Source organism: Venturia canescens, chromosome 2 (assembly GCF_019457755.1).
Source record: "Venturia canescens isolate UGA chromosome 2, ASM1945775v1, whole genome shotgun sequence".
Taxonomy (NCBI): domain Eukaryota; kingdom Metazoa; phylum Arthropoda; class Insecta; order Hymenoptera; family Ichneumonidae; genus Venturia; species Venturia canescens.
This window is the reverse complement of record NC_057422.1, coordinates 14,252,659-14,260,826: the sequence shown is the minus strand read 5'-3', so window position 1 is coordinate 14,260,826 and position 8,168 is coordinate 14,252,659.

The following is an 8,168-nucleotide window of genomic DNA, read 5'->3' as shown; positions in this document are numbered from 1 at the left end:
CGCGTTCGCGAGGCCGGCGCATCCAAACGCATCGCTCGTTCTCCGAAGGAAGATAGACGGAGATGAGAGGAGCGCGTCATGTCCGCATGCAGACTCTCCGCCCGGGTTTCGCAGGGCCTCGAGAAAAGTACGTGCACGTTCTTTGGGCTTTTCAACGAAAAAAATAATTTCCGATAAACACGAGGTAAAATACACCCCCGGCAGGGCTAATGACGCTTGCAGCAGCTCTCTCGCGCAGCAGGCGAGCCACGTCCGCAAATTCAAACTTGGCGCAACCCTCCGAAGGAGCCCACCCGAAACGGCTGCCGTATCGACACTCGCCGCGTATGTTCTGCTGCCCCGCAGCACCAAATCATCCGCCGTTTAGCCAAATTTATCGGCCATGTTCACACTTTATTTCACTCCTTTCATCCCGATCTACTCCTCAGATATTTTCTCCACGATCACGATTTATTCGACCCCTCGCTACAATCCGGCACCCCCGGCTTCTTCGCTCTTCCGAAATTGCCTCGTCCGAAAGATACTTTTTGGCGAAAACTCTTGGCCTCGAGCTTGGTCTCATGCTCATTTAGTCTTCCCATATTAAGCTCATACGACGCGGGATCTTTTCGTCCCGGCGCCTAGAGAAGCAACATTTTTAAGGCTGCCCCGATCGTCATTGAGTTCACTTTGGCGCCCCCGAAATGCTTGCACCAACCGATCGAGCACTCTGACTCCCCGAGAGTCAATTGATTATCCCAAAGAAGGCCGACTCCTTTGAATTTTTATACTTTTGAATGAGAACGCAAGCGCATCCGAAATATTGACGCATTGTCGATGCCGTTGGCATTAAAGAGGAGCCGAACGCGATTTTTCGGGCGGAAAAAACTGGAATATCGAGATGAGAAATAGCAGGAGAGTAATTTTAGTGGCTGCCCACAAGAGTACGCGCGTGTGTGCGTTGCGGCCACTTCATGAATATTATATTCGGAGCGTGTAAAGAGAGAGGGAGAGAAATAAGAAGGAAAGGAGAAAGAGGGAGAGAAAATGAGGGAAGATACGAAACGGTGTGCTTCGGGAGTAAAACGTTCAGTGTGGCGTGCACTGATGATAGGTAAGCATGTGTAATGGAGTGCTAACTACCGGCCACCTTGGGAAACTAACACGAATCCGGAGCCGCGACGACGGTGCTCTCGCAGCAGCTCAACCCTCGCATCTGCGTGTGTGTGTGTTCGGTTTTCAAGCATATTCGCGAGGCACACAAGTTCCTCGATGTATAAAAGCGACAGGGAGAAGGACAGTGAAGGAACGAGTGAGCGTGTGCTCGCAACGAGAGGAAGAGTGAGCGAGCGAGAAAAAAACAAAGTGAAAGAATGAAAAAAGGGGCTTGAGGATGCGCTGCAAGCAGAGCCCCCCTCGCACGAAGCTCTCTGTACCACCTCGCGTCTCTCTTTTCAACTTGGTTTCTCAAACAAGGGGGCGTTACCGATGCAAACCAGTGGCAGTCAACCGGGAATAAGATTCTCTCGTGTTTATCCACATTTACATGTTATACGAGGCCCTTCGCAGGCTCGCGTAAAAAAGCATCTCGTTAAAAGCAGCGTATTTGCGTCAACCTCATTCCCCGCGACTAATACGGCTAAGTGGATATTGCGGAAAAATGTTATTAATGAAGCTCTGCTCCGCGTCGAATGATTAAACGAGCTTAGCTGGCCAACTGCGCTCAGCTCGCTCGAAAATTTTGTTTCAAAGCACGATTCTCGTGCGTAGATTTATGATTGAATCTGGAATGTCGATAACTTCCATTGGAGAGCAACGACTCTGCTTTCTCTCAGGCCACAAGAGCGGTGCACGCTTGAGAATTATTTCGAATTACTAACGACGAGCAGTCGTTCATTATTTTTATTGATACATAATGTGGAGGAGAGCAATCTACTTATTGCAAAAGGCAAGCATTTATCAGGTGAATTCGCAGCTCGAAAGATGAGCGTCGATAATGATATCGGGCGCAAGTCGCGCATCGCGATCTTCCCCAAGCCTCTCATTATCGCTGTCGTAGTCATCATCATTATCAGCATCATCATCATCATTATCATCTATACCTGGCGTGTTTGCACTGCGCTCCAGCTATTGGCCAACTCCTGACTCCACGGCGAGAGCTGTGCAAACCTCAATCGTCGCAAATAAAGGGAGAAAAAAGGAAACGAGGCGAAAATTGAGTGTATGTATAGCATGCGTATTATATGTTAGGCTCTCGTTCGTGAACCGGAGCTGCTCCGCATAGCCGCGGCTGTAATCATTGGGTTATTACCTAATTGTGAGTATCCCGCCTGCCGAGAAGGATAGTTATATACTAGAAAATATATGTGTGTGGGGAAAACGAAAGGGGGATGTGCGGAGGGAGAGAGAGAGAGCTGAGAAAAGGCGAAACGAACATTTGATTTCGAGCCCCCTTTTTTCTCCGTCTGCAAGCGCCTGTACGCTGCGTTAAAAATGCCACGAGCGTTTCTTCCCACCTTTTCTTTCATTCGATCTCAAATCTTCTACGCTTATACAGGCTCCTACAAAATACGCTCCGGGAGCGTGAAGGCGGAGTCCCGGTTACGGAAGTTTTACTCACTTTTGTTTCGACGCTGCCGCGCGGGAAGTTTGTACAACTAGCAACAGTCGATTCGGGGTCACGGGTCGAGAGCACTCGCGTCTTTGCGAAAGAAGAAGTCCGTCGCTTCAATTTCCCGCCACCGAAGCATCTCTCTCGCGAAGATGCTTTTCAGAATTTCACCCTCGATTTTTCCCTCCCCGCGAGACCAACTTTCGGAACACCCGATGTATTATCTTGTGTCTACGTTCTTTCGTGCTCTCAGCCCCGGGGGCTAATTCCACACACTTTTTCGCTCCCTCCTAACCCAACAGACGAGACCCAATTCTTTCATCGTTTCTCGCGTGCTCCTCCGTTCGATATGTACTCTGTAATAACACCATATCGCCTGTATACATCTCGCTCTCGCCTTGTTAATTATCAATCGAGCTCAGCCATGCGTGTGTATCTTGCGAATGATTTTTTTTTTCTCCTTTTTTTCGACGCACCGTATCGCGCACCAGAATTCATACGACGATACGTATACCGCGTACAAAAGTTAATAAATCATTATCGAAATCTGTTGATGTACAACGCACGATATTTATCGGAGCTTCGTCCATCTGGCGAATGAAAGTCGGCTCTTCACCGCTTTCAACCCAAGAAAATATGATCGAAGAGGTGTGTCGTCGTTGGAGACCAAAATTGATAAATTTGGAGATTCGACGCAGTCGTAGAACCACGTTCGTGCGCAGGCAACGATTTTTTCGCAATTTTTAGGACGCACGAGCCCAAAAAATTATCGACTCGCAGCGCTTGACGTTAGAAAATTTCGTTGTTTCAACCTGCTCGTTCTCGCTCACAAGCAGACCAGCAAATGCCCAGTGAAAAAGCCGCCTTTCGCTTAAATACTTCAAAACATTGTGACGTTTATGTAATACCGCATTGGCACATCGCAATCAGATATGCGTGCTCGTTGATTCAACAATGATTTTTGCCAACGCGTCAAGTACCGCGAGTGGGACAGTCGGACGGAGCGAGAGTTGCGAGCGCGTTCCTCACGATTTACAAAGCAAACACACACCGGCTCGGGAAAGCATGCAATCAGTCTATCCGAAGCTTCAACAAGATTCTCTCCGCCAGCAAGAGTATGCCGGAGTTCGTACGGAGAGATGTACGTATACGTACACAGATGCGAGTGTCCGCACGGGTGATTCTACGTCGAGCCACATGATTTTCGTACCTTTCGATGAGCCTGATCCTCGCCGTCTCGAATTCTTAATAATTCTGCGCGTGTCGCAACGATCGTGTTCAAATATTCTCGACCTTTTGCTCATGTTCAGATTTTCCGAGGCGTCCTGCTACGATTCATTTTGATCGCGTCATCAAGCTGCTTTTTTCAACTCCTTTAATATTTTTCACGATCTCTTACCTCGCGTTGCTATAATTTGGAACTAATTTGAGCTGCGATTGCGCCAACGACGTTTACAATGAAACGGGAACCGAAAAAAAGCGACAATGATGGAAAGTACGGGGAGCTGGGCGATGATGATAAAACAAAGTGAATTCTATCACGTTCCATTTGACGTGAAATCACCTGTGTCTATGTATATATACACACGAGGAGAGTTTTCTTGCAAGTATCGAGAGGTAAGCCATCGGATACGATCTCATGCCTCGAAGCGCCTTTACACCGTACTTAGGGCTCATACTTGGCAGAGAATAAATTAATAGTTCTCGGCATATCGAGCGCGCGGGGCCGCGCTATACATACCACTTCCAACGAACCTCGCGATGTACTTTGGCTTTTTTTCTTGCCGACGGCATGACCACTCTTTTCCGCCTTTTCGTTTTCTTTCATCTTTTTCTACATCTCCCTTTTCTTTCTCTATGTCTCTCTTGCTATAATGCGAAAATATACCGCACCGAATACCGAATCATCATCCCCTTTTATGTGCGTCGAGATGTACATCATGCACTATAAAACCGCCATCACGTTTTGTTTCTCTCGCTCTCTCTCTCTCCTCTCTCTCCCCCTCATCCTCGGCTTCAATTACTTTTCTTCTCAAGATCGTGAGGATGCGATGCCAATAAAGTGTTTTTTTGCGTCCCTTCCCCACCCGCCGACTCTCGTCGACCGAAAAAATTGCTCTTTCGTTATTTTCCCAGGCTGACTATTCGTCCTAGAATTCCTCGCGAGGGGCACGGCATTTTTGTCTCGAATTCCCGAAAAATCGTTGCCCCATTTTTCAGGCTTTTTCAAGCCGCGTTTCCTCGCGAGCCTCAAACTTTCAGTGGAATTCATGCCTCGGACAAATATGATTCTCCTTAAAAACGGCAATTTACCGGTTTTTAACGCTAATATTATCACGGGAAGCGCAACTCCCAGAAAGTGTGCGGAAAACTTTGAGAATTCGATGTTTCCCATCCTTCTTTCACGGTGTCTATCAACTCTGATAAATCCCCGCAAATTTGCGAACTCATTAGTCCCTAGGTAGCCCAAAAATCCTGTATTAGATTCGTATTAGGTCTAATAAAACGTTGCACACGCGAAAGAGTGTATAATGAAAGAGACGAAGGTTATGTGGGGAGTCCATTAATGAGTAGCCAGCATCCCGAATATTACGGAGTCTGAAGGGATCCGGGTACATGCTCGAACCTTCTTCTCCCTCTTTCGTGAGCTCTTCCGATCTATGAAGCACACCCGAAGAGCCACAAAGTAGCCGAAAATACGAGCGAAACCGCAAATTAACTCTCCAGCTTTGGGAGCTCCTCCCATTTCGTTCTCACCGTATCTTCTTCGTTCTTCACCACCAAATTTATCCTCAATATATAACATTTTTATATCTTTCTGCATACACGCATATGCCCATGAACGAGGAAACTGAAGTGTGTAGATAGCTGAGCGTGGAATTCATTTCGGTATTGACCCGAAAATGACCCCAGCCTCGAACACGCATGCGAATCATACACAGAAATTCTCATTACACAATATTTCGAACGAGACTCAAATGGTGTACAAAAATACGGAAAAAAAAGTTGTTCAATCAATATTGAACTGGAGGAATAACTTGTCACGTTGCACCGTAATTTCTTTATCGAATTATTGACGCTTTTCGATTCACCGCGAATAAATGATCGAGTAGAAATAACGAAATGGTAAAAAATCATTGAAATTTTGTTGTAAAGAAGAAAATTTTTGAGGGTGCACCCAACGCGAGTACACGGAAAAAACGAGGCCGAAAAGTAACAAGAATCGTTCTATCCGCCATAGTAAAAAGACCAATACCCATACCTTTTATTCGAAAGACTCGAGAATCTTTTTCTCTATAAGCATAGTAAAAAATGTTTTCAGTCACTTCAAATGTTTATATTGTAAAGTATGCTCCGGCAACCCTGAAAAAACACTACATGTACGCTAAAATGTCACACGTATTCGTCATAGAATTTACTACGCTGACAGTCAAAATTTGTGATTTAAAATACATATTTCCACTTATCAGTAAGTGCTGGTCTGACATGACGAGTAACACTCGAAAACAAAACGAAATATAGCTCTCACGTGCATCACTTTTTGCTATCCACATAAAGCTGTTTAAAATTCAAGGGACGAAAAATTGAAAAATTCAAAAAATACTGTGCCTCCGCGACAGTATTTATTTACCCAAACAGTTTGTAATCTGTGCCTAAATATTTTTTAAATTCTTGAAATATAATATATTCCTCACCGTACGAAACGAATTCATTTTCTTCGAGTAGACTGATACATTCGCATGTGAAAATATGCTCTTAAATATAAATTTGTGTAATGCACATTATATCGCCTTGCCATGCATAATATGTACGTATTATAGAGATCGTATCTCTCTCACCTTTCGAAGTAAGATTGTAGAGGGTGTTACGTCTCTGCTTCGTCTTATTGTTAGTTTTCTCTCAGTTTCAATTCCTTCTCTCTCTCTCTCTCTCTCTCTCTCTCTCTCTCTCTCTCTCTCTCTCTCCGTCCGTTTCTCATTCTTTCTCAAGTCATGAATCGATGATATATTCGAATCCTCCCATCCGGCGATGATTACAGGGTTCGAACCGCATTATGCTCGCGTCTAAACAAACCGCTTCTACATCTATCGACAGTTTAACCCCGTGGGGCGTTACCCTCGAGACTTTTAGGCGCTTTGCAGACGAGATTTCTCTCAGCAGCGCGAATTCCACTCGGCCATTCTTTTATCATGGGATTCGTTACATGCAAACATATAAATATGAAACATTTATCGTGAATGAAACGTTGCAAAAATTGAAATTCATTAAAGGGGGAAATGTTTCTCGCCATCTTTTGTCTCGTTCTTTGGTTCATTTACACCGAAATTCTTTCGAAATGTGTTGCCAAAAATGCATATTTGAAGAAAAACGTTTCGAGCGTAATTCTAGGAAAAAAGAGGGAAAGAAAAAAGATTCAATGACTCCAATTTTCACTCCACATTCGTAAACGTCGAGAAATATTTCTGTGGTCGTATAATTATCTTGTCAAAATAGGATATTTTTCGAGGATATATCTCAAAAGTCTAATTATGAAGACAGCACGAGAGCGTTTTCGTAGACGGTTAATAAGAAGCAAAAAAGATCGCGTGGGCAGATCTCAAGACGTTAGGAATCTTGACATGTTAGCCACGCGAAATAAATGGAATTTTCGGAGGATAAATTAATTTGCGCTGTAATTAATTAGCCGGTAAATGATGACTTTGGAAAAATATGTCCCGTCCTCGGGCTGCGTAAAGTCCCATTAATCGGAATGCGAAAAATTTTTTTCCCTCCAAATATCGGCAGAAAAAAAATGAGTTTTCACTTTACAAATTGTTTTGTCATAAAATTTTAATTACCGAACGAAGATAGTTCGCAATTCGGTGTTATTGTCAATTGATTAAAAAAGATACGCGCGATGCTTCAGGATTGTTGTCGTTTTTTATTAACGAATCGATTCCGTTCGCTCAAACGAATTTATTCACTATTTTCATACGCGGAAAAAAAAGTCGCCATTTTGAAAAAAAATTGTACACGAAGACAAACGAGATAAATTAATGTAATGACCTCCAGTTCGAGCTACGAACAATGTCACGTTTCAAGATTCGAGATAATTTCCCCCTCCTTCGATCTCCGCTCGTCCTGTCCTCGTATACATACAGTCATAACGACGTAGGCAGAGCGCGATCTCGTCTCGTTTCGATCCTCTCGGACTCTCGTATCCTTGCGTATACGGAGTATACATTTTGTGAAGGTTTTTTTTAACGAGCTCCAAGACCCCCCGTTCCCCCTGTGATCGACGATTAGGACATTCTTCGTTTCATAAACGATCGATCACTTCGAAGGAACAGCGAATCCGGATGACCGCAAAAGTTCCACGAACGTAAATCATAGAAAGTATTTTTGGGGGCTCGAGACGCGCGAGCCAAAACCCAGATCGATACCAGATCTCATACCGTCACAACACACACGCGCACGCACGCATATAAATACCGAGATTCCATCTATGAAGAATTAGAAACGAGAGGAAGACTAAATTCATTCAACACGAGAACTCGCGAGATCCCTTATTCAATGCCACTCTTTATTTTTCTTTCCA